A 25,503-nucleotide genomic window follows, 5' to 3' on the forward strand; every position below is an offset into this window, starting at 1 on the left:
CTCCTACGTTCATTCTCCTAGCGTGAGCTGAGGGGAGGGACGAAGAAAGGGAGTGGGCGGGAGAGGAGGGCGCGAGGAGAGGCGCTTTTCCCGCTCGCTGCCTTTCTCGGCCTCTCGGCTTTTCCGCGGGAGGCGCTTGCTCGCTTGTTCGCCGGCAGCCCTGTTGTCGCACCTGAATTGGGAAAGGCGGCGCCTCGCCGTCTTAGTGCGGCGTCGCACTTCTGAGGGCTGCGGCAGGCGTTCCACGGGGTTGTTGAAAAATGTCGCAGCGTACAAAAATACACCAGGAGCGGCATCCATAGTTTTCCGCGTTACTTTTAAATTCCCCCTCAGGATGCCTGAAGGCTACATTCCTGCACACATTTTATCGGCAGGGAAGCCTAGTGGGCCTTAGTGAACCGCCCTAGATCGGTAGGTGAAGGGCGGTATACAATTTTTAATAACAAAATATAGAAAAGGCAAAGGATTGGGTTCCACAGTGTAACGTGCGAATGTCGCCAGCTCGCGTTCGCAAACAGCATCGTGAAATTAATTTCACCAGTGCGAAACTGCAACTGGCTGAGACTCCCACGTCCAGTGAAAACTTGTTGACAAAGCCAAGATCTTCTGCCAGATAATATATGAAACAGCAGTTAGGCAATGTCTTCTTAGCTTTGCCACTACAGCTTATCATCTCGTATTTCCTTTTTTTGGAAAGGCATGTGGACTGAGTGGAACAAGTGAGTAACATTTGTAACACTTTTAGGCTGCAATCCTAGACTATCCTGTGGATGGATATGGGAGAATCTTAAGAGCAGCCAGCAGAGTTTGGGATATTTTTGCAGCAGCCAATCAACCAGCTGAACTGGAGAGTGGTTTCAGATAGAGGCGAGGGCTTGTCAATTCTATTGGCTACAGCAAAAACTTGCACACAACCAGAAGTACAGTACATGTATTTCACAACCCCTTGCATGTGAATAGGGTTGCCAATGATTCTGGCTTTGCTGTGCAGATAAGTGCAGAAAGGACACAAGTTTGGGGGATGACAACACATGGGGTATGTTTCAGCAAATTCTTAGGAAAGCAAAAATGTGGCTCAGGAGCAGCAGCTAATCAGCACTTTAGGGTTCCCTTATTGCCCTAGTGATTCTCTGAAAGTGCAGAAAGATTTAAAGCATTTTGTAAAGGATAGTGTTGGGTTTGGTTGTTTTTTTTAAAGCCCTCTTCAGTGCAATTATACTTATCTGTTGAATTCTATATAAGGATAGTATGCAGTTTTAGGGAGTGAGTCATGTGGATGACATTTGGGCAGACAAATGATACCACTATAAGAAAGATTTACTCAAATAGATTATCAATAAATAAATTAGTTAAACCTCATGTTACTAAATTTCCACATACATTTGAATAAAAATATAAAGACAATTTAGCTCCATCAGCGTAGCTGAGGAGTTGTAGTGCTTTGCATACTTTTATATACTAAAAATAGTCCTGGTCTCATTTTAGGAGCATGAGAAATCACAAGCAGAGGGTTAGTAGCAGAATCAGAAAAGGGTGCATAGCTGGGAGTTTTAAAAAGTAGAGGTCTCTAGAAGTGAGTAGTGGATTAAAAAGTTAAGTGAATATTATCTATAGTTTGGGTTAGAAGAACTCTAATTACATAATATTTATTTCAAACCTTGTTTTTGTATTTTAAAATGTACCATTTTTCAAATACATACTGGGAAAAGTCAATAAATTTTTTAAAATCTAAAAATAACAATAAAATTAACTACCGGCGCTCTAGCCATTTCAACGATTGTTTCATTGCCCTCAGCTCCAGGGAAAACCACAGGGCTGTCCAGACTCCATGCAATTGGAGAGGGCGCTTCGGAGCCAGACAGTCGATAGCCCTGGTTAACTCTGCATTCCAGCGGATCACCAGGGAATCAGCTGAAAGGCCATCAACATGGGGTAAAATATCTCCTACCACTCTCTGGAAACCATTTGGGTCCATTAAGTAGCGGGGGCATACCATCTGAATCAGTCTCACCTCCCTGCAGAGGGAAGGGTCGTGGAGAAGTCCAGTCTATGCTCTGGTAACCTCTAGATTGGATTAATGCACTTTGTTATACCTTAGCTGCCTTCAAAGATGGTTTAGAAACTGCAGCAGGTGCAGAATTTGGTAGCCAGATTGTTGATCGGGACAGGGCAGTCTGAACATAGAATTCAAATTCTGGCACAACTGAAAGAGCTGCCAATTTTTCGCCTGGCTCAATTCAAAGTGTTAAGTTGACCTGTAACGTCTTATGCCTGCTCAGGACCCCAATGCCTCATGGACAGCCTCTTCTCACAAGAACAGTAGAGCAGTACTGTCCAGTCCCTTAGTCCCCTTTCCAGGTGACCACCATCTCTCCAACCTCAGCAACTTTTTTGCCTCTGTGCCAACCAGATTGGAGCCAAAGCAGGACCACTTGAGTCTAGGGCTTTTGGCATTATAATCAATCTGGGGCATAAATGTCGTTCCATATTACAAATATGATATGTTCAATCATGTGAAAGTATTTTACCCCACATACTTGATGAATAAGTATGGAGATGGGATCCAGAGTCAACAAAACAGATCAGAAGCAAAGGAAGCTGAGCATTAATGACCTCTGAAAGAACCTGTTACTATGCAGCTAAGGTACAGAGGTTCCTGAAGGACTTTTATAATCACTGCCTCTACCAGGTTCTCTGCTGGGTCACTGTCTGCAACAGGGTGACAGCTGGTCATAAAGCTCTCAAACATCAAACAATACTGTAGTACTTTAATAAGGATTTTACATAAATGATACAATTTACATAAATAGTATGAAATTAATAGAACTCAGCACTGCCCTCCCAAAATTCTGTCTTTCCGGTTGTGTCACCACAAAACCCTTTTTCTGAGCTTGGTCTTAATGCTGGCTGGAGGGGTTCGCACTCAGAAGCTAAAACTATCAGTCCTTCATAACATAAAGAACATCAACAAACAAGGAACCTGTTTTCAAGAATTCACAGCTTAACAAAAAGCAAACAACAAGCATCAAACTGTTCTGAGGTAATGCACTAGTCCATAATGGTGGCCTCTCCCACTGCACATGTGTAGCCTTCTTAATGCAGTATACAGCAGTGGGTTACATATGCAGTTTAAGCACATGCAGTGGTGGTCTTTAAGAGATCCAGCAAAAGTTTGTATTCTGTGATGCACAACAGGTTAATCTCTAATTTAGATCAGATTTAAATGAAATATGGAGCTCAAAAATAAATTTCAGCTAGCATGTTGGAGGTCAGCTTTACATAATACAAAGTTTTCCTTAGGATCTTTGCCTAAAGTTAATAGAGCAAAATGTTTTGCAGAAGGTTAATTGGATGTTGGCATGGTCTAAGCATGTGGGCATTCAAACCAATGATAGGTGCTGGAGGTGTGAGATTTAATTCATTTGCTTTGGCAAAGCCCAGACAAAAACTTTGTCAGTTTTTGGAAAGTGGTTCAAACTAGAATGCAGTAAGTTTAGTTTTGACTGCGTCTTTAGAAATTACTGGTGTAAATGCAATAGCTGTCTATGTATAAAATAAATGGGGAGTGGCAGAGGGAATTATTTAGCTAAAAGAAGAATCTTGAGGCACTGAAAATTTAGAGTGGCACCAAGTATTGTAGTATGATCTCCTGCAGCTGGTTGCTCATAAAAGGGTCCCATCTGGTAAAATGCAGAAGGATGGCCACTTCAATTACATAATTCTAGATATATATATCATTGTATGCATGGGACACAGAGAAATATTTCTGTTGCTATTATTAATAGTATTTTTAATTTTCCATTTCTATTTTTGTTTCTTTAAGGAAGAAGGGTGGGTTATGTTTTGATGGGTGAGGAGGAGCAGGAAGTTTGCTGGAGTATTGCTGTGAGATGCATTGTTTGCTGTATGAGAAACTGTCAACAAACCATTAACAAACCCAAGTTCATATTTATTTTTGGAGGCTTAACTACGCATTGCATATAAGTGCGTGTAACAGACAACTTTAGGAGGTGGTGATATGTAGCAGAGAAGCAGTGGGGAAAGGGTTGGGTGTATCTTGCCTCCATTTTTCTGATAGAATTCCCTTCCTGTATTCCCTACTCCCCCCAATGAGGGGGAAAGCAACTGAGAGGGACAATTTGCACTTGAAATGTTTTTATGCTTTTGGATCTAGTGCTTTGGAAAATAGTCATACCTGGCCCTTTATGGTCAGAATAGTGTTCTCTGAGAAGGTCCAGGGTGTTGTGGTTTCTCAGACATTTTGCATGACTGTATGGAGAAAAATGACGTGGCAGCTAAAAAAGCCAATGCAATTCTGGGAGTATAGCATCTAGATCAAGGGAAGTAATAGTGGCACTGTATTCTGCTCTGGTCAGACCTCACCTGGAGTACTGTGTCCAGTTCTGGGCACCACAGTTCAAGAAGGACACTGACAAACTGGAACGTGTCCAGAGGAGGGCAACCAAAATGGTCAAAGGCCTGGAAACGATGCCTTATGAGGAACGGCTAAGGGAGCTGGGCATGTTTAGCCTGGAGAAGAGGAGGTTAAGGGGTGATATGATAGCCATGTTCAAATATATAAAAGGATGTCACATAGAGGAGGGAGAAAGGTTGTTTTCTGCTGCTGCAGAGAAGTGGACACGGAGCAATGGATCCAAACTACAAGAAAGAAGATTCCACCTAAACATTAGGAAGAACTTCCTGACAGTAAGAGCTGTTCGACAGTGGAATTTGCTGCCAAGGAGTGTAGTGGAGTCTCCTTCTTTGGAGGTCTTTAAGCAGAGGCTTGACAACCATATGTCAGGAGTGCTCTGATGGTGTTTCCTGCTTGGCAGGGGGTGGGACTCGATGGCCCTTGTGGTCTTTTCCAACTCTATGATTCTATGAAATAATGCTAGATGGCATTGGCACATTCAGTCAGTGTGAAGTGTTTGCATGTCCACTGTTTCTTAAGGGCGCATGCTCTAAAAGTTTATATACTCTGTCAGGGACTAGCCACTTTGAAGGCAACACCAAGAGAGAGAGAAGCAGTAAGGCCCCTTGTATTAGTGATCTTGATTTCCCCCCCCAGTCAAAAAGGAAAGGTATAATACAGAAGGGCTGTAGCTCAGTGATAGAGCATCTGCTTTGTATATAGAAGGTCCCAGGATCAGTCCTTGTCATATCCAGATAGGACTGGGAGAGAGCCCTGCCTGAAACCCTGAAACAACAGAGAGGCTTGCCAGCTAGTAAGACAGCTTCCTATGTTCCTAAATACTTTGATATTAAATAAATAAGGCAAAGGATTAATGCTAATATGCATTGTTTTAGCAGTGGAGCCACTTAAGAAACATATTAGGTTCATTCACATTCCCCATCCCATGGCTGAACTCAGGGAATACCAGTCCTGCCAGTTTGCAGCAGAAGTCAGCTGTGCACAAGACTTAATAGGTTTGTGATGCCACAAGAACCAGCCATTCTCTCCCTCCAATTTTGGAGTTGTTTTGCAACCCTTTGAAAATGTATTCCCCCCTCTCTTTTTAAACCCACATACCAATGTTTAATGAATATACTTCATGCTACACTTTACAAAATAAACAAGTTAAAGGGCCTGCCTGATGATTTGGTGACAGAAGATAGATGACTAAGATCAGCATTCAATAAGATGATAAATACGTGTGTTGAGAAGGCAGGAAAAGCTGGTTCGCTCCATAGGAAAAGAAAAGAAAACATGTTGAATCCTGTACATCTGTACACAAACAAAAACTACCGAGAGGAAACTGAATGGACCCCACTGAAATATTAAACTAGGCCAGTTTGCCTGTCATAATTTGTTCTTAATTAGCACATGTCATGTGTGGTTGGGTGCATAGCTTGTGCTGGAATTGGAAAAAATGATTAAGATGCATGGCTGCCGACATATGATGGTACAAATTAAGTGCAAAATAAAAGGGCTGAAATAAAGGACAAGTGGTGAAACAACAGACAGCTTGGGAGCTGCAAACATACTTGTGACCCATGGTCACAGGATCCCATAGTCCTTGTATTTTCCCAGGTAAAAGCGCTTCTAAAAGGGTGGATTTTGAGCCAAGAAGTAGGGGGAGGTACTACTGCTTCTTTGTTCCAACCCTGCCTGCAACCCAGCCTGCTGCTTTTACTCCTGTTGGATTTTAAAAGCACATTTATGATAGCAAACAAAGGGTGGAAAGTAGTTTGGGGCATTTAGAGTAGAGAATTGGATAAAGCCATAAACACCCCAACCATTTTCTCCTATGCTGCTCTATAAACCACCTACTCACAAAGTAGTTTTTAAGAAATAAAATAGGAGAATAAGGCTGCTGCAGTTTGATTATATGCTTTCTGCCTATGAAATTGTACCACAGAATATGTCAAAAATCTTAGGAGTGATTTACATAAAAACCATCAAAATAAAACAATAGCATTTGGGGTGGGAAACTTTAAGCATTCATCTCTTATGACATTAATCACAACTAAGTTGTCCAAGACAAGATATCGAATGAAACTAAAATGGGAAGGTACGCATCTGTCTTTGCATACGCCACACAGCTGCTGATACAGCTGTTCCAATTACACAAGCATGGGAAGGTACCTTAAGCTTCTCCACCCTACAATTAAAGCCATTCCTTATGACAAAGCTGGCAACAGACACTTTTCCTCTGTGCTTCTTTATGACAAAGCGGTGAAATTGCAGGAAGGGATGTAAGAGAAATGAGAATTTAGATGTAAGTTCAGATCTACCAGTGCTGATCCAGCATTGTTCATGCGGACTAATTTCTTTGGTGGCTGCTTAAAACATTTTTGTTTAGGAAAGTCTATCCAGACATGTACATGTCAATGTGTTTTAAATGTTCTTACTGTTCATTCCAGTTATTTTTAATTTTAAACAATTTTTATTGATATTTTAAATATTTATTGTAAACTACTTAGAGGTTTTAAAACAATTAAGTGGTATATAAATTTTGATAAATAGAACAATATATATAAACCTGTCACAGATCTCGAGTGACTTTCTTGCTTAATGTCTGAATTCCTGACCTGGACATTTGCCCAAAGTGACAAACTACAGAAAGTACAGAAAGTTCAAAATACCTACCAGCTTGTCCAAATAATATTGTGTATGTTTTTAAATCCACTTCTGCCAAAAGTTCTTCCAATTTCCTTTCTCCCCACCTGGCACTCATATTCACAGACTGTCAGTTAATAAAGAGGTGTGGGCTAGCCAGACACTGTACAACACAGAGCAAAACAGTAAAAAAGGAAAGGGTTTGTTTTTGTCTAAACAGGATTGTCAGGATGAACAAGAAGAAATGTGTTCTTCCAACAAAATCAGTTGATTTTGCAGAAGCTACTATCACTGAACCGCCTGACCTGTTTCTTTTCAGGTTCCAGCATTCACTTTCTGAGCAAGTGAGCAAAAGTAATTTGGGAACCAACTAGCCATAAGTCTCATGAGATTAGAAAGCAGAAGCCAAGAGGTAGAAAGTCAGCAAGTATTGAAGACTCTACAACTGTAGCAAATCTTGCCTGTTCCCTTCTGTTCTGGTGGGTGATGGCAAATGGGCTCCTTGGGAGGGGGACTAGGAGCCACTGCCTTGTTCTTAAAACAGAAAAGATGATACTTGAATCAGACTGTCTGACCTCAGCAATTATTATTACAAGGAATGCTGTCAATAGAAGGTCAGGAAGCCAGGGATTATGAGATCAGTTCCGTAAGTAGGTCACCAGCTATGCAGAGTTGGGGTTATGGAATTAGGGGTCACACCCTCCATGAGTAATAATCCAGGAGGCATCAGCTTTGTTGAGTCAGCCCTGATGAAAGGTAGAAATGTAGAAACTTGATAAGCATATGGCATGGGTGGGAAACCTCAGGCTCGGGACAAATGGAGCTCTCCATAGGTCTCCGTCCATAGGCCCTCAAAATGGCCCAGGCCACACCCCTCAACGCCCCTGTTCTCTGCCCTTCTGCAATATTTTACCTTGCTGAAATGTCTGGTTGAACTGTAATTAAGTTTGTTTGCCTAGATGGACAGTGGTGTCTGTCCGGTTACTTTTGCTACACCCACTACTCGCATGTGGCCCCTGGAACGTTGCTTATGTAAGAATGTGGCTCTCAGAGTGAGAAAGGTTCTCACCCCTATACTAGAGCTTTGGGGGCATTACTGGATCAAATCACACAACTGTGAGTAACAATGGCCTCTTTTATTTTTATTATAATTAAGGAATAGGCTCTTTAGGAGGGAGCAATTCTGAGCAAAGATGGGGTGAGGAAGTAGGTGCTTAATTCTTCTCTTGCAAGCATTTTCCCACTCAAAATTGCTTCCTCCCCCAAGGTTCCTGATGCATGTTTACCCTTGCATGTTTACACATTTTGAAGGAAAGAATTAAGCACTTTCCGCTACTGGCACTTCTCCACCCCAAATGTTCCACTTCCCAAACTGCTATTCTTTACAAAAAGTGGCTGCTGTTGGGGCTTTAAATGGATGCAGCTTCCAATGTGTACTTTGCCCCCCTTCCCCTGCTGTACACTCTCAGGAAATCTTATAGAAAAGAGCCCAACGGGAATCACAAGGGGTGTCTTACAGGGAATGTGTGGTGTGATGTAAAGCTATTTGGGTACAGAGTTCTGCCTCTATTAGCAGCTTAAATCAGACCCTGCCAAGCATATTTAATGCAAGCCATTTAAAGACAACCAATCCAATGGGTTTAGTAAACCTCTGAGCATGGACATATATTGACTCCTTCCTTTCACCCCTCCCCTACAAACAAACAATAAATTAAGTTTTAGAACCAGCATTTTTTGAAGTAGCGCAAATCATGTAAACAGTCTGTAGTGAAAACAGAATGCTGCGTTACTTTAATGTGAAAGATGGCCAATTAAGAACTAATGTTTCCGTGCACTTCCACTCTGAATCGTATTGACATTACTCAGCATTTTCTCTCGAAGTTCCCAGTGGATCAGACAAGTGGAGTGCAAAGGGGTGCACATCCCACCTTGAAGCTGAACACTGCCCAACAGCTTATCAACTTGGAAGAACAGAACTTCATGCTATATCTGCCAGCATCAGCTATAAAATTAAGATGTCACATATCTCAGGTGGAATGCAAAGGGTAGTCAGCATTTCAAAAGGACATGTTGTTGCACGTTGTAGCTCACTTGCCATATTTTTTATAAAGGGTAGTGATGCAGAGCAAATCAGTGTCCCAGGTAACAGCAAACTTGTCCTTTCAGTGTCTCTCAAGCATGCCTCACATATGCCCCTCCTTTTCTGGAGCTTTGTCATTTGCATGACTTTTGTCACAATTAATAACAACAAGATCACGAATAATTTTATTATTTATACCCCACCCATCTGGTTGGGCTTCCCCAGCCACTCTGGGTGCCTTACAGCACATATAAACAACGTAGTAAAACATTAAAAACTTCCCGATACAGGACTGCCTTCAGTTGTCTTCTAAAAGTTGTGTAATTCTTTATCTCCTTGGCATCTGATGGGAGGGCGTTCCACAGAGAGGGCGCCATTGCTGTGAAGGCAGTGTATATAAACTGTGAATACTATGCTTCATACACTGCAACAGAACATACTTTCAGGTATGGGTGTAACCTTTAAACTGCAATGAGAAATACAGCCTTTACATTAGCAGAGGAATACCAAGGCTCTCTTGTGCACTTGCCAAGAAGGTGTATTGGTGCCCCCTGTTACTTGTGACAGCCCACACCAGTGACAGGATTCCTCCACCGAGGCACCAGAGGAGCGTGTGCACCTTGCCCAGTTGGTGGGCTCATAGCCACTCCAAGCCAGAGTGGAGAGGCATGATTTTGTCGCCTCCCCCCAAACCAGCCTGTGCCCTTGGCAGGGGCCAACCTAGCCAACTCCTAGGTACACCCCTGTACCTCAGGATTAGGGAACCTATAGCGCTCCCAATGTTGGACTACAATTCCATAATCCTTGACCATTGGACATTTGCCTGGGGCCAATGGAGTTGGAATTCAACAATTGCAGGCAGGGCCTCTGTGGCAAACCACAGAATGCTGCTCCCCCCACCAGGGAAGCTCTATTCAGTCACATCCCACCAAAGTCAGCCTGCACAATGGAAGCTGATTCTGAGCTCTTGCAAAACAAACCTGCTTCCCTAAAAGATCAGACTTCTTGCAATAAGGAAAGTGATGAGAAAATGCACTGGAATGTGTGGGCTTGGCAGAAGGTTGTTTCACCACCCCACAAACAAATAGGATGAATGCTCATTAAATAGATGACAGCCGTGTAATCTCTCCACAAACAACTCAGTCCAAATGCTCATCAAACAGGCAGTCCGGAAGCAAGATAGAATCCCTTTGAGTTGACTCAAATCCTGTTGCAGTCTTAAGCCCACTTACCTGAAATAATCATTGAAATTACAGTAATTGACTGACCTTTGCTTAAACATGGCTATAGAGCTGTAAACTTGGCTTTGTATAGCAATGCTGTATCTAAATAAGGACTTATGAGATGCATTTTGCTCAGCCCATAACCTGGGACTGGGAAAGGCTTTAAAACAATAGCTGTACCTTTAATGCCTAGTTCCTCTTTTCTAGTGTGTAGTTTGGTGGTACATGTGAATTCATAAAGGAGCAGGCCTCTGTGAGACGAAGAGTAGAATAGGCATTTACCATACAAGCAAATGAAGCACAATAGCATGCTTATACAAAAGGTTTTCAGGGTGCTCCTTCAACCGACACTTATACTTCAAGATCAAAGCATGGATGGTAATATTCTTGATTAAAATGCATGGTCATATTCCTCATGCACACCCTCTGCTTGGAAGCCTAGAAAGCTATAGGACCATTGATTAACACTTTAGTTTAGAAAGACATGCAGCTACTTCTCAGTGGCTATTTCCCCTTTCTCTTTGCATTGTTTTGCAAAGGTTATAAGAGAGAAACCAGGGCCAGCCCAATACACTTGAGGCAGATTCGCAAATCATGCCCCCTCCCCACCAGGGAAGAGGGTTGGTCTGCATCAGGAAGAATGGGGAAGAAACATCAACATTGGGATCTGCTGCTCCTAGTGGATCTTGCCACCTGACGTGGTCCCCTTACCTTGCCTCACGCCTTGCCCTGAGAGAAACACATCATTTTCTGCTTTATATACCCCATTCCCTTTTGCTGTTGTGTTTCTCTGCAATACCAAGGATAAACTTTGGGCTCAGCCATACATTGAGTCAGTGCCTTTTTTCTGGGGGGTACACTGTGGTACGCATACCCCTAAACATTTTGTGAATCTTTGTACTTTTGTCCATTTACTGTATTTATTTTTCCTGATTTGAACTATAAAATGGTGGTTTTCTTGAGTCAAAATGAGAGTACTCCTAAACATTTTTTTTAAAGAAAAAAGCATTGCATTGAGTTAATGTGAACAGCAAATTACCTCTACCTCAATTATCTGCAGGTTTCCTCCAAATCACTGCCTTCTCATACTTCCTTCTCCCTCAATCCATATTACTCATACCCCTCCTGTTGGAGGTATCCCTGGTACGAGAAAATCTGGACTGAGGAAGGGGAAAGTGTGGGAAGGCAATGATTTGAAGGAGAATGACATATGGAAATTTAAGAGTTAATGGTGGTACGGGAAGCTTGCCATCCACATTAAATGACAGTGTGGATGAGCCCTTTAACTCAGGCTACTGACTGCAGCTTTCTTGCGTTACAATTTAAAAAGCAGGAGCTGACTCCAGTGAGTCACTCGTGTGTGTGTGTGTGTGTGTGTGTGGTATATTTGAGGCAAATGTAAATATATATCTATGACTTAGAATGACAAAGGTGACTGCCTTCCCATGGGATGCATGGACTGAATAGAACTGGAGGTCAATAGTCCACTTGCAGATACCACAGCTAATTCTTTCAGGATACCTTGCATATCCTTTCAAGAGAAAGGGGAGCTTTAAAAACTTGACATTAAACAGTAATGTGAGAAGCAGCCCTAAGATAAAGAGACAGCACTGTCTAGCTAGGCTAGTTTCTAATCTCTGCATCTAGTACAATGTTTTCATATATTTCTTTTTTAAAAAAAAAATGAAGCAAAATAGTCACCTTTACTTTGAGATTCTGGTTGCTCAACAGCATCAGGCTTTCTGTATTACGTTCAAAAATGTTGGATGCTTTGGCATGAGCAATGATTTTGGACATTGTGCTTCCAAGGACGGTCACTTACAGAGCTGCCACTGTTCTATATCTGAACAATTACAAGGCTGAGCCATATGGGAATGACGGGACTGTGGCTCAGTGTAGTATGAAATACAGAATGCACAAGGTCCGCCTTAGAAGTTTCCCCTGACGTGTGGGATAGGATGGGTGACATTCCTGCAGATCTGATTACAAGTTAATACTATTTCAGCTTCTGGCGTTCATGTCTGTTGCACTGCCATTGGTCTCTGCTAAGTCAGTTGTGGCAGGCGGCCTGTAGGTATGTATCAGTAACTCTGGAGATTGTCCTAGAAATGACCATGAGTTTGTTTATTAATATTTATTAAACTGGAATCCTATCCTTGTTCCAAGAAGCCCTTGCTGGTGTACATCGAGTAATCCAGTGAGAGAGAATACTTGCCAGAGTCACCCAATGAGCTTTGTAACTGAGCAGGGATTTACTATATTCACCTTTTCTGCGTCCATGTCTAAGAGACTGATCACAATTTGGATTCTAGGACAGTTTTCCTGGGAAAGCCTGATGCCATTGCACTAGATTCCAAGTGAAGAGGCAGGTTAGGCATGGTGCAGATGTAAATGCTGTTGCCTGATCTCCAAACCATGGTTAGGTAATCAGGAACACCCTGCAGTGCAAAGCTTGAGGTTTTCCTCCACCCTCCTCTCAGGATAGTATCCTCCCCTTTTTGGTTTTGCAGCTAATTACAGTTCTGTTTGAAGTGTACCAGCATTTTTGTTAAACGTAGTTGGCACCAAACCTGTTTGCAGGCATGGGTGCAAGCAGCTTTGCAAACCTAGGCTAGTGACACCTTGATGCAGGTGTGACACACCAAAATTGAAAGGGAAGGGCCAGGGAAGAAGTGTGTAAACCTAAATACGCTCCTGACTGGGGCAGTTTTATGTTTCCAAAATGTCAGAATGTTCCAGCTGCAAGGGTGAGAGAATGGGAAAGGGTTTACTTTCCAGCTATGTCTGAGGTGGCATTGCAGGAATATTGGATACACTGTCTGAGGAAAGGCTCATTGTTGATGGAGGGCTGTGCAAAAATAAGCACCACAGGGAAAATGCAGGGAAGTATCACTGGTTTTAGAAGCTTATTTCCTCTTTGCTCGGTATTTTAAAATGGGGCTTATGTGGATAAAATTGGCCTCAGAATTAATACAATCTGTTCTAAAGCACCCTTGAACTGTCCACTAATAATGGGCAGTCTTGACGCTTTCCACTTTAGTACTGGGAGAGAAAATTGGATAAAACACATGAAATTAAGGTTTCAATCCTGTGTCTGTTTACCCGGGAGTAAGACCCATTGAACTCAGTGGGACTTGGTTCTGAGATGGCAGGCATAAGGCTATACTATAAATGTTCCCCTCACCTGTTTGGCCTCCATGACAGTAAGAAATAGAAACCAAAACATTTACATCAATGCAGTTCTCTTCTTTGGGTAAAGAATGAGCAGTTAGTACTCATACACATATTAGAGACCTCATGCTATTAGTGTGAATGGATGCGTTACATCTCTTATTCATGACCTGTTAGGATGAATCAAGCATAAGGCTATCTTTGGTTTGGACATGTGTTTTTCAGTGAGTGCTATTCTAAGAGTCACTGCAGAACAGGGAATAGTGAGGATGAACATGGGAGTCTCCCCTTTGAAACTTCTGTTGTCCCGTTAATGTCTCCAAGTGGCTTTTCAAATGCCATTTATCTTTTAGCCTAAACTACCTCATAGAGTGCTTGCAGACAAGTGCTTCAGTGGCTGAACCATATATATCACAAAGTAAAAGGTGCTGGAGAACAGCCTGCCTTGAGGGATTTTTCCTGGCATAGAATTCTCCCCGCCTCCCGCCAGGAAGAGGCCATGAACTTCTGGACAAGTTTTTCCTTAAAAGCTGAGAGTGTGCTTTGGCCACAAGAGGGAGCCAGCAACATGTTGTAGTAATAGACCTTAAATCTTTTTCCTAGTGCTAAGTTTTTGTGACATCTCTAAGGTTTGATTTATAAGAGAAGGCAGTGCAAAGAAATGAAGAGAAAGCAGACAAAAAATAAATTGACACCCTAACTTTTCAGACAGACAGATAAATACAAAATATTTATTGTGAGCAATCTTTTGAATTTTCATCTTGAATTGTGCCCGGAATCCTTCTGCAAGCTGTGAAGTAATGGAGAAAATGTGCTTCCAGAAATCCAGCCACATCTGCACCAAATGTTTAAAGCACATGGCTTCTGCCAAAGAATCCCAGGCAGTGTAGCTTATCTCTCACAGACTCAACGCCCTTAACAAACTACAATTCCCAGGATTGGCGGGGGAGTCACATGCTTCAGGTCTTCGCATGATCCCATTCAGGGGGTGCAAAATTGATGGCTGTGGAACCCCCAAAAGGAGTATTCCAAAAACAATTTGATTACCTATCATCCTTATGCATTAAGATAATTAAGACAGCACATAACAATCATTATCAAAATGGCGCAGAATATCAAAAAGGAAAAAATAGATTCCCTGCTCCAGAGAGTTTACCATGTATAATGGGCAAAAAGGCAAGGGGAATGTGGGGACTACCTTTGCTTTAGGTGTCTGTCTTTAAAATCTGTGGGACTTCACTAAGGCTTGATTTTGTCGGGTGTGTGCCCAATGTAGCTATGATTTACTGAGGAAAGAAGAATGTAAATCTGCCCTCTGTCTTGAAATTGCCCATTCCACCTTTTCCTCTGTCAAAATATACATGGTAAACTCTCTGGAGAAGGGAATTTAGCTTGAGGCCAACTAGGTTTAAATTTTTTTGGAAAGGAAGGAGGGCATTATTTTCTAAACAGGTTTGAACAGAAGATGCACATATTGGAATTAATAAGTTTACATTCCACTGGTTTTTTTTTTCAGGCAGGCATTGCAAGGAAAGGCCACATTGGTGCCCAGCACCAATTCTTATTTCCCAAGGCTACTGCTTTATTTAACACACAAAAAGTGATATAGTGAATGCCTATGAAAAACTGAAGTAACTTTGAGTGTTATATAGCCAAAGTAATATAACTTTAACATCCGGAAAGCTCCAGACAGTAATAACTGATCTTCATATAGTATGTTCTATCTGCAGCAAGTCTTTCCCCTAATTTCAAATCTAGACAATTAGCTTGCTGAGCTGAGCTTGAGGCAAGATTAGAGACCCTAACCTGTTTTGCTGCTAAATCTAGAGATTACTCTGCATACTATCTAGCTTCTTAAAAATGGTTTGCTCCATCCAAAATGAGCAGGAGCTCATTCCATCACTCAGGGACATGGTACAGGACTGTACCACTTCAAAAGGAAGGGGGGGTTGTAACTAGTTTAAATTACTTTATACAACCAAACCACATTTTGAAGGCTTTCCCTGAGGTGATGAGCTGATCCCTTGCCAGACATCAGAGATGAGAGATAGGTTGGGTGTAGAATGCATTTCCTTGCAGGCACAGCTCAGTGCATTATTGTTAATTGCTATTAGGAAAGAAAGGTACATTTCAAATCTCTCCAGCGCTGCAGCTCTAGAAGAAAATGGTGGACACATATTTTATTTTCCCCACAGACAGTTCTTCAGTCCTCCTTCTGCAGTGCCTGCCTAGTTTGAGAAATACACAGATTAGCACAGGGTGCCAGAAAGAAAGAGAGAGGTTCATATGAAATGGAACCAAATGTAAATTGTAGCTTAAGTGCTGCTGCTGCACCAGTACTGAGTCAGCACTGCACGCTTGGCCCTGTTACAGGCAGGCCAAAGGAGCAGCAGAGTATGCAAACTAGCTTGGCTTGTTTTACTTTGTATGCAGATACTGAGTTACATAAGAGAGAGAGAGAGAGACCTGCCGTCAAGAACTTAGATTCCTTCTGAAAATAGCCGAAAATATGAAGGTAACGTCAATGAATCATTTATATTTGTTCTGGAAAGGGGCCATCAAATCACCTCATGTAGCTTTCTCCACTGACTCAATTAATTCCCTGTCTTTTAAAATACCTGACTGTGCCCTTAAAGAAAACTGACATCCACTTAACCTCCCTGGAATGCCATGTCAGATAAATTGAGACTGTGCTGAACAATGGATAATGGAATGAGAAACCTGCCAAACGCTTGAAATTTAAATGAGGGATTTCCCAAGTGCCCTTTAGGTAAAAAAAGAAAGAAAGAAAAAAGCTACAGCTAGGGACTTTCCTAATGACCCAAAAGGCCAGTTTTTTTGTGCTACGGTTGTGTTTGGGCTGACAATGCCTGCAGAGAAGCGGGTGGGTAATGTTAAGAATGTAGGAAGCTGCCCAGCACACTGAGGCCAAACATTGGTCCATCTAGCTCAGTATTGTCCATGTTGATCTGCAGTGACTGCGGGGTTTCAGCCAGGGCCCCCCCTGGAGAGGCCAAGGGCTGCAAAGGAGTAGGGCTCTTATTCACTGCTTAAAATAATAATCAAAGGAAATGTGTGCTGTATTGCGGTGCCAGAGAAGGGAGGCCCACACTCTTCAGAGAATAACTACTTCTGTAACCACTTCTGCAACTGTACTTCCCTTCACAATGAACGTGAAGGAAAGTGTGTGTTTTCTCAGGGTCGAAATACTACAGGGTCAAGTACTGAGGAAAATAATTTACCTCATAGCAAAATGGTGCCTTGAGGAATGATAGTTTGAGTCACCCACAGCAAATATAACAAGCTCACATTTATTGCCTTATAATTAGTGTAATGAATCCTGATTGAAGATGTCACATGAGTATATTTTATGAAGGCAGGAGTGGGTTGATAATGCAGAGATCATAGTGCTCATCAGTTGCTATCATGGCCTTGGCAAAATTAGGCCCTGAGCTGATTTTTTTAATTATTATTATTCTCCATGAAGAAATTCAGCATTACTATTTATGTATTTATTTCTCCCCACGCCTTCACCATAACATTCCAGGGTGCGTGATCTCAGAGGGTAGGGGAAAAGATTGAACGAATATTATGCAGTACAATAAAGCCAGTGTAGAATCTGAATATGGGATGCTCCATACAGTTCTGAAATCAAAGTACAAATATGTATGTGTAAAAGGTGGCAACAAATATACTGAGAAATGGGGCCCACCACACTTCCTTTTCTCCCACATTTGTAGGCATGGGTCTGGGCTTTCCAGGTCCATGTCTTAGTGGGAAAGCGCTGGACCCCCCCCCCAAAACAAAACAAAACAAAACAAAACACCACCGCTTGGACACAGACCTGGAAAGCCCAGTCCTGGCCCTAGAAAGTGTGAAGCAAATGTAAGTGTGGATGAGACCATGGTCTTCATTAATTTCTGGAAGTCTTACATTTAAAAAACTCTTTTTGGTGAAAAACAGACGTTGTTGGCATAGGTGTGCATATATTGCCAAAAAGCTGAGAGGCAGGGGACAATAAGGGATATGTCTTTAGGAAACCTTTAACCAAGAACTGAATAGTGCAGTGGTTACCAATTAGCTAAGTACTGCAGACGCCCTGCTTTTCCAAAGCCAAGCTATGGACTTTTGAAATTTTTGATAGATTTTGTTATGTGAAGGGTGCCACGGAATCCGCGTACCACCACTTGGGAACCACTGGCATAGAACAATGTCAGTGCACTGGGAAGTCATCAGTCTTGATCACACTGGTAGCACTTAGACAAATCCACATCTCAGGCATGCTTAGCATTTATTTATTTGTTTGTTTGTTTGCTTGCTTGCTTGCCATATTTAGGCCCAGATGCAAAAGGCCTTGGTACAGCCGGCAGGTTCAGGAGGAACAGCCAGGAGCCACAGACATTTCCTCAAAATATCTGACGTCTGAGGAGATTCCCTCACTCTATCTAATGACCGAACTGGCCCTTTCCTATTGAAACTCTGGGGAGACTCTGCTAGTCAGTTTAGACTAGACAATATATGCACATGAAACGTATGACTGCAATATAGCAAGGGTAGCTGATCATTTCCCCTGCAAGGGCTGCATGTACCCTTTGAAAACTCTCCAGGGGCGGCGTGCCAAAAGTGGGTGTGTTGCCATCAACACGTGTTTCTTAACAGCTCAGCACTTAACTAGCCTGGCGAAGCTCGTTTGCATGAGCCAGCTCAGGGATTCCTTGTTGGGCACAATTCTGTAGCTTGCATTTCCCCTTCATATCCCAAATATTAGTTAGATTCTGACATTCGTTAATTTATTGGGTTTAGGGAAGATCTCCCCACCAAACATATAGCAGTATTTTGCCAGCACATGCTTGTAGTGGATGAAGTGTTCTTGCATGCCATAGCTGTGAGCAAGACTGTAGCCATAGGCACTTACAGAAAATCATTAAGACTGTTAAAAGTAGAAGGTGGGTTTTTTTAAGTGTAAGAGGTATTTACAGTCCTCATAATCCCCTGGAGTTTCAGATGTAATATACTATAATTAATATGGGCTTTATGTTGCTATCATTATCTGAGAGCCACATGCTTATAAGCTATATATAGAGAATGAAACCTAAAATCTTTGGAGTTGAACAAAACCATTCACTAGATGCTCTTTTTAGCCTTCAAACAACACACTGCATTAGCTCTTTGTCTAGCCCACATATGAATGTGTGGTATAATCAGGATCTCATGGGCAAGTTAAGCAGTGACAAGGAAGCAAAACAATCAGCCAGCTAATCTACAGAACAGCTTTAAAAAAGTTATTTTTACTGATGGACTCATTCAGCTAACAATTCAAAGTTCAATGCAAACTTTTCAAATTATTGATCACTGCTGGGGGGACCTTATGCACCAAATGAATAGCCATATAGTGCAAAAAATAAATCAATCAACACTTTCAACAGGAATTGAAATTGGAATTCGAATTGGAAGGATGTGGACTCCAGATATTACACTTCCAAACAGAAGTAGAGGTATCATGTAGCACACAGGGAGAGGAATAGCAAAAGATGAAAAGTGATGTGTTGATGGATGGAACTGAGGGAACCAGGAAGTAGTGGGGAACATAAATTATGTAAGCTTGGTGTCATTGCTCAAGGTCTTCTATCAGCTTGGTGCTAATGACTTGGAATTGTAGTTTCCCTATCTTTAACTAAACCATAGGTGCACATCAGATAAACTAAGCTGCTTTTTTTCTTGCAGAGGTGGAAGTATTGGTAAACATTTGACATTAATTGGGGCTTTTAGCACCTTTTTGGATTGATACATTTCCCAGAAATCTGGAGGAACTCAACTGTTTAAGTGGTATAAAATGTATGGTATAGATGTGGCCCTAAAGAGTTGTCCTAGGAATTCATCATTACAGACTCCCCCTGCCATTGGGCTATCTATGCTGCCCTCCCCCTTTCTTAATCATCTAAAATGATATAGGGCCACAACAGTTAGTCAATTAATCCGACTGATTCATCAGTTAAATACCTTTGTGTTGTTAAAATGCTGCTATTCAATGCTTTGCACCAACATGGAGGTAAAAAATCATGAGGGTCCGCCTCCTTATTAGATCTGGTTGAGAGATGCATAACTTGTGGATCTCTAGTGACAGATTTTCCTACTGTACTTGTATTTCTGATATCCAGAGTAAAAAATTCTGATAGGAAGTCAGCACAGCTGGGCTGCACTTGATGCAGTGTTACTATTACCATTGCACATACATCCTATTGTGCAACAGGATATGTATTTCTCCCTCCCCCACATTTCTTCTTGGTGCTGTTGCATGTGCCCTTCATCTCAAGCTGACAGCAAGAGCCTAGAGCTTGTTGACAAAAGCACCCCTAGACAGCTCCTTGCCCCCTTGCCCTCCTCATTGCTAGTGCTTGTTCATCATCACTCTTGCTAAGGCACAGGTCCAACCCCCCCAGCCTCTCCCAAATGTCAACACTGGGATGTTGAGATAGCCCCCACCCCTAATATTCCTAGTGCTATTGTGCATGTGTCTCAACTCATGTTAAAACAAGAGAGTCCTCTTGTCTCTTCCTGGCAGTGACATGCATGCACCTTGGCAGAGAAATCCAATACCACCACTGACTTGCCAGATTTGCTCTCTGCCCTGTGCCCAGCTGGCATACATTCTCAACCCAGACCCAGACAGTGGGACCCCCACGCTCTTCATAATATTGCCTTGCTGAGCTGGAGAGTTCTGGCTAGGGAAGACTCAAGGAGTCCCAAGTGCTGCCACAAGAAAGGTCATACGACAAGGGCTTTGAGCTGTGCGTGTGATTCTGACTGAGTAGGTCTGTTGTCCTTTCCGCATATTAAATACACATAAAGAGGGGGCGTTGAAAATCTTTTCCCGGTTTTAAAACACATGTGTTGATGTTTCGTTTAATACTTAAATATAACTTTAATACTGTAATTGTACAGATTAATCGGCTGAAGATAAAGAAAGCATGTTCCCATTAAAATTATTGGTTTTATGCATAAATGCCAGTTTAATACATGAATTACTCTGTAAGTCACGTACAGTTTCTTTAACTGAATAACAGCCCTACTACTGATAGGCACACAGCAATGCTGAAGTGCTTTAGTTCTAGCTCAGGAAGACAGTTACACCATTCTCATGGTGTAATCTAAACTTGGACTTAGAAGGCAAAACATCCACTTATCCCTTAGTACCATGGTCTGTAAATCAGATTAGATTCAATTTCTCCTTGCTCATTTTCAATAAACCCAGAAAGAACAAACAAGGCAGACTTGTTTCATTTTCACTTAAAGCAGGGCTCCCCAGATGTTGTGGGACTCTGTCAGCCCCAGCCAGCAATGCTAATGGTCAATGATAGTGGGATTTAGATTCTAACATGTGGAGGACCACAGGTCCCCCCCCCCTCACACCTGATTTAGAGCATCTCAACACATTGAAAGTTGCATGGCATCCATGCAGATAAAATATCAGTGGGTTATCTGTCCATATTGGTGACATAAAGATTTACTAGCCATGCACAAGGGATACTGTCCACATTGAGGGAAGGAGCGTATCGTCCCTGCACTATATTCCTACTCTTTTCCTAGTCACTGCATCTTCTTTTATTGTGCCCTTGACAATATTGTGCTATTGACCTTACAGCTCAATCCTAGAACTTGCCCACTGAGAAATAAGTTCCACTGAGTTCACAGGGCTGCCACTTACATTTTGTTTTGTGCCTGGATGTACTCCAACCCCTACTCGTCCCTTGTTTGAAATGAGCAAACTACCTCATGCTAGCTTTGTGCAATGAGGCAGAAGGATGAAGACAATTTGTACTGTGCCAGAGGGTGGAGGATAACAAGGAAAGTGCACTGATTAAGGAGAGTGTCAGGAAAAGATCACGAAAGAGATGAATGTCAGTAGATGGGAATGCTGCATGTAGACCCCTGGTATTATTGTAGTAAACAGCTCTTTGCATATATCGTCCTCTTGCTGATCACCAAACCAGTTGGAATTGTTTAGCAGATGCTGTTCATTTTCTTTCAGTTGTGTAATTTCATATAAGGAAGTACAAAGTGTACCTATGGCATTTAAACAAAAACCTGTCAGCAAGTGACAAAGCTGCAATAAATGTCCCACCAGATTATCAACGGTGCTTGTGATGATAGATTTCCCAAGGAGAAACCATCTCATCTTAGGCAAAAAGTGCTGTTTGGTATTCCTCAAAAGGCTCAGAACAACACAACTAATGTACACACCCACAACGGAAAGCTTATAGTATGTCAGCAATAATTCTAATTTTACATAAATTGCTCATGGACCTGAGTTTTCCCACATCAACCCTATGTGAGCAACTGCATGGCTCCAGGCTTGCAGGGCCCTTTATGACGTCAGAGCAGCTGAGCCAAAGGCAAACAGCTAGTAAATCCACTTTCAGGAGTAACACAGGCCCATATTTTAGTGATGATACGTAGGTGTCTAGAAGTATATTTCATCAACTTCATCTGGCAAGAAGGTTGTGGCCTCTTTTGACATTACAGACCTGGCAAAATGATTCATGCTTTTATAACCTCAAAACAGACAAGTGTAATGGCCTCTACACAAGTTGCTCAGAAGCTTCACTGAGGACAGAATGGAGCAACCTGCCTCCTGATGAGGATGGGCTACCAAGAACACGTCATACTAGCAATGCTCCAGCATTTGCACTGGTTTTCTGGGCATGACTCATGGTCCTTGTTTTGACCTATCAAATGTTAAACAACTTAAGCCATACAGTACTTACTTCAGGAACAGTAATGTCCACTAAATTCTTGGTAATTGCACTCAGGCTGTGCAACTCCTTTCCCCTGGAGGCAATGATGACCCCATCCTTGACGGCCTTCCTTCACCAAATTAAGACATTCTTGTTCTCCCAGGTCACTGGAGGTGCTGGTTAAATTAGCTCTGTTCTTAGTGTTGTTGTCAGCTGCTGTTTTATTTAAGCTGTTTTTAAAAGTGTGCTTAATTCTTAAAAAGCACATTTTCAAAAAATGTATTGTAGTATTGGTATTGTTTAATTGGGCTAGAAAATTATTTGGGACCACTATTGGCATAAAAAGCCATATAGAAGCAATAATATAGAAATAAATTCTGTCAAAACATTTAAGAAGTACCTTTTTGACTCATCTGTTGGGTTTGATTAGTGAGGGAACCTGTTATTATAATGGATTAAGTGCCACCTGAATACATGGTACTTTATAAGTAACGTAAGCAAAGGAAAGGATCACTCCCCAAGAATCCTGCAATTTACATTTAGAGTGAGACAGAGGTGGGTGAATTTATTGTTATTATTTACTTATTTATTGGATTTCTATACTGCCCTATACCCGCAGGTCTCAGGGCAGTTCACAGAATCAAATCAAATCAAAATCAAAGTAAAATAAAATGCAAGCCACAGATCCACACCATATGTTTCAAGTACATTCCACACACATATGACTTCCCGCAAAGAGTCTTGAGAACTATAGTTTGCTAAGGATGCTAGGAATTGTAGGTCTGGGGAGAAACTATAGTTCCCAGGATTCTTTGGGGGAAGTCATGGACTGATTTAGATGTCCGATGTAGATCTGCCCCACATGGATAGGTTTAATTAGGCTTAGTTTCTGATGGGGACCAACAGCAGATCTAATCATGACATGCAAACACACTTTAGGCCCCGACACACTTTTGTTGTTCAGGTATGTGTGCATTCCGCAACATGTCATTGACGCAATAATGATGCCTTAGTTGTGAATTTATACCGCTGTCCACACATCAATCCGCTTTATTTTTCTGCAACGCTTCCTCAATGTACAGTAATTGCATTAAGTATTTATTTCTGGGGGCACTCTAGCCCTTTAGGCCAGCAAAAGCAGGATCAGAAATAAACTGAAACATTTGTGGTATAAAAAGTTTCAGAACTGGTCAGAAAGTTATGATGCATGCATGGATTGGAAACAAAGCAGTGTGCGTGCCCCAAAACTTTTGCAGGCACAGATAAAAGCAGGATTGCATATAATTGTCCCAGTACCAGGAATGTGAGCAAAGCTGCTTCTGTGCTTGTTCTTTTGGCAACCTTAGGGTTGGGAAAAGCAGATGCCCTGAGTTTCCTTACTCTTTGACACTCATCTGCACCTCTACCTTACTTGCTGCTTATAGTCTGCAGAAGGATGTCCACATTTGGAATAAGATGTGCGTTATCTAGTGCGTTAGAATCATAGAATCATAGAGTTGGAAGAGACCACAAGGGCCATCGAGTCCAACCCCCTGCCAAGCAGGAAACACCATCAGAGCACTCCTGACATATGGTTGTCAAGCCTCTGCTTAAAGACCTCCAAAGAAGGAGACTCCACCACACTCCTTGGCAGCAAATTCCACTGTTGAACAGCTCTTACTGTTAGCTAGTGCGTTATCAGTGCTGAAAGCTCTTTGCCCTAAATCCTTACAACAGCCCTTTATTATTATCTCTATAGAACACAAATTGACAGGTCAGACTGAGAAAGTGCGGCTTGCTTAAGGCTACCAAGCAAAATTTGAACCAAAGGCTTCTCGGCCTACGGCTCACAGTGGCTACACTGAATTACATGCCCATGGTCCAAAATAAGACCTGTAGTCCTTTGAATGTAGTACAGACCCACTAAGCCATGGGTAGGCAAACTAAGGCCTGGGGGCCGGATCCGGCCCAATCACCTTCTAAATCCAGCCCACGGACAGTCTGGGAATCAACGTGTTTTTACATGAGCAGAATGTGTCCTTTTATTTAAAATGCATCTCTGGGTTATTTGTGGGGCATAGGAATTTGTTCATTTCCCCCAAAAAATATAGTCCACCCCCCACCAAGGTCTGAGGTCCCCTGCTGAAAAAGTTTGCTGACCCCTGCATGACTAAGCTCTGTGGAATGGACTTCTGTGTAAGCATGCATTGGATTGGACTACACTGCAAGAAAAAATGCAACCTGTAGGCTGTGGCTTGAGAGCCATTCTGATTTAGGCAGACAGAGATGCTCAAGCTTACCTAGCAGTTCTCGCTCATGTACCTCATGAGGCTCTGGTTGCTGGAAAAAGCTGTCTGAACCTGAATAATAAGTTCTCAGGGTTCTTAGAGGCAAGCCATGTCCGTTTAAAGTGGTATGATACTTGTTTCAATGTATAGTGCAGATGCCCTTTGTGACCTTTGAAAAGGGCTGTAGTTATTCTTGGTGGCTTTTGTAGACTGGTAGTGGGGGTTTTCTGCATTACTATGTTTCAGTTACTGAGCTGGATTATTTTGTTCTAATGTTCTAATTGCTTATTGTTTTAAAGATAGCTCTACATGTTACTGTGTTTTTATGTAAACTGTCTTGAACCTGAAAAGGCAGAATACAAATATTATAAATAAATAAGAATATGCATTCTTAACCACTGTGTCAGACTGCATTTATGTGAAACTATATCTAGATTGGAGCCTGCGAGTCTAGCCGTTAAACGGAGAAGGGATAAAGCATCTCGGATGACAGCTTTTAAAATAGGAGAGATCTCTCCAACGTGAAAGCTCGCCCTGCCCTGTCCTCTTCTACCAACACAGCCACCCTAATCAAAGGTATAACCTGGGTCACGTTTCCTATGTGTTTTTCACTGAGGCTATCCAGCCAACACTCTTGTCATCCTAATAATGATTTCACTTTTACCTAAAAACATCTAATTCCCATTTCTTACTTTTAGCACTGCCCACAGAGGAGCACAGTCATTATGGGGAAAACTTTGCATCTGTTTACAAATGTAGGAGAGTTGACAGTGTGGGAAACAATCTTTCACAGAGATTAGTTGCAAGGCACTGTTTATTGGAAGAGATAACACAGCCCATAGAAATGGGGGCCTTAAAGAAAACACACTTGTACTTTGCCATATAGCAGTAGAGCTGGTGTTTACACCAGTGAGCAAGATTCACTATAATTATAAATATTTACATATCCAGTGTTTACAGGCTT

At 42.0% G+C, this 25,503-nt stretch overlaps 1 long non-coding RNA gene across 1 annotated transcript; it reads left to right on the forward strand.

Annotated features, from left to right (window-relative positions):
* Positions 1-56: 56 nt before the first annotated feature.
* Positions 57-23,714, forward strand: LOC310672291. The gene is made up of 5 exons (XR_014508496.1): positions 57-719; positions 7,383-7,542; positions 15,054-15,168; positions 15,971-16,052; positions 18,964-23,714. It is a non-coding gene; the product is annotated as an uncharacterized lncRNA (long non-coding RNA).
* The last annotated feature ends 1,789 nt before the right edge of the window (positions 23,715-25,503 follow it).

Source organism: Podarcis tiliguerta, assembly GCF_965153285.1.
Source record: "Podarcis tiliguerta genome assembly, chromosome: 2".
NCBI classification, from domain to species: Eukaryota; Metazoa; Chordata; class Lepidosauria; order Squamata; family Lacertidae; genus Podarcis; species Podarcis tiliguerta.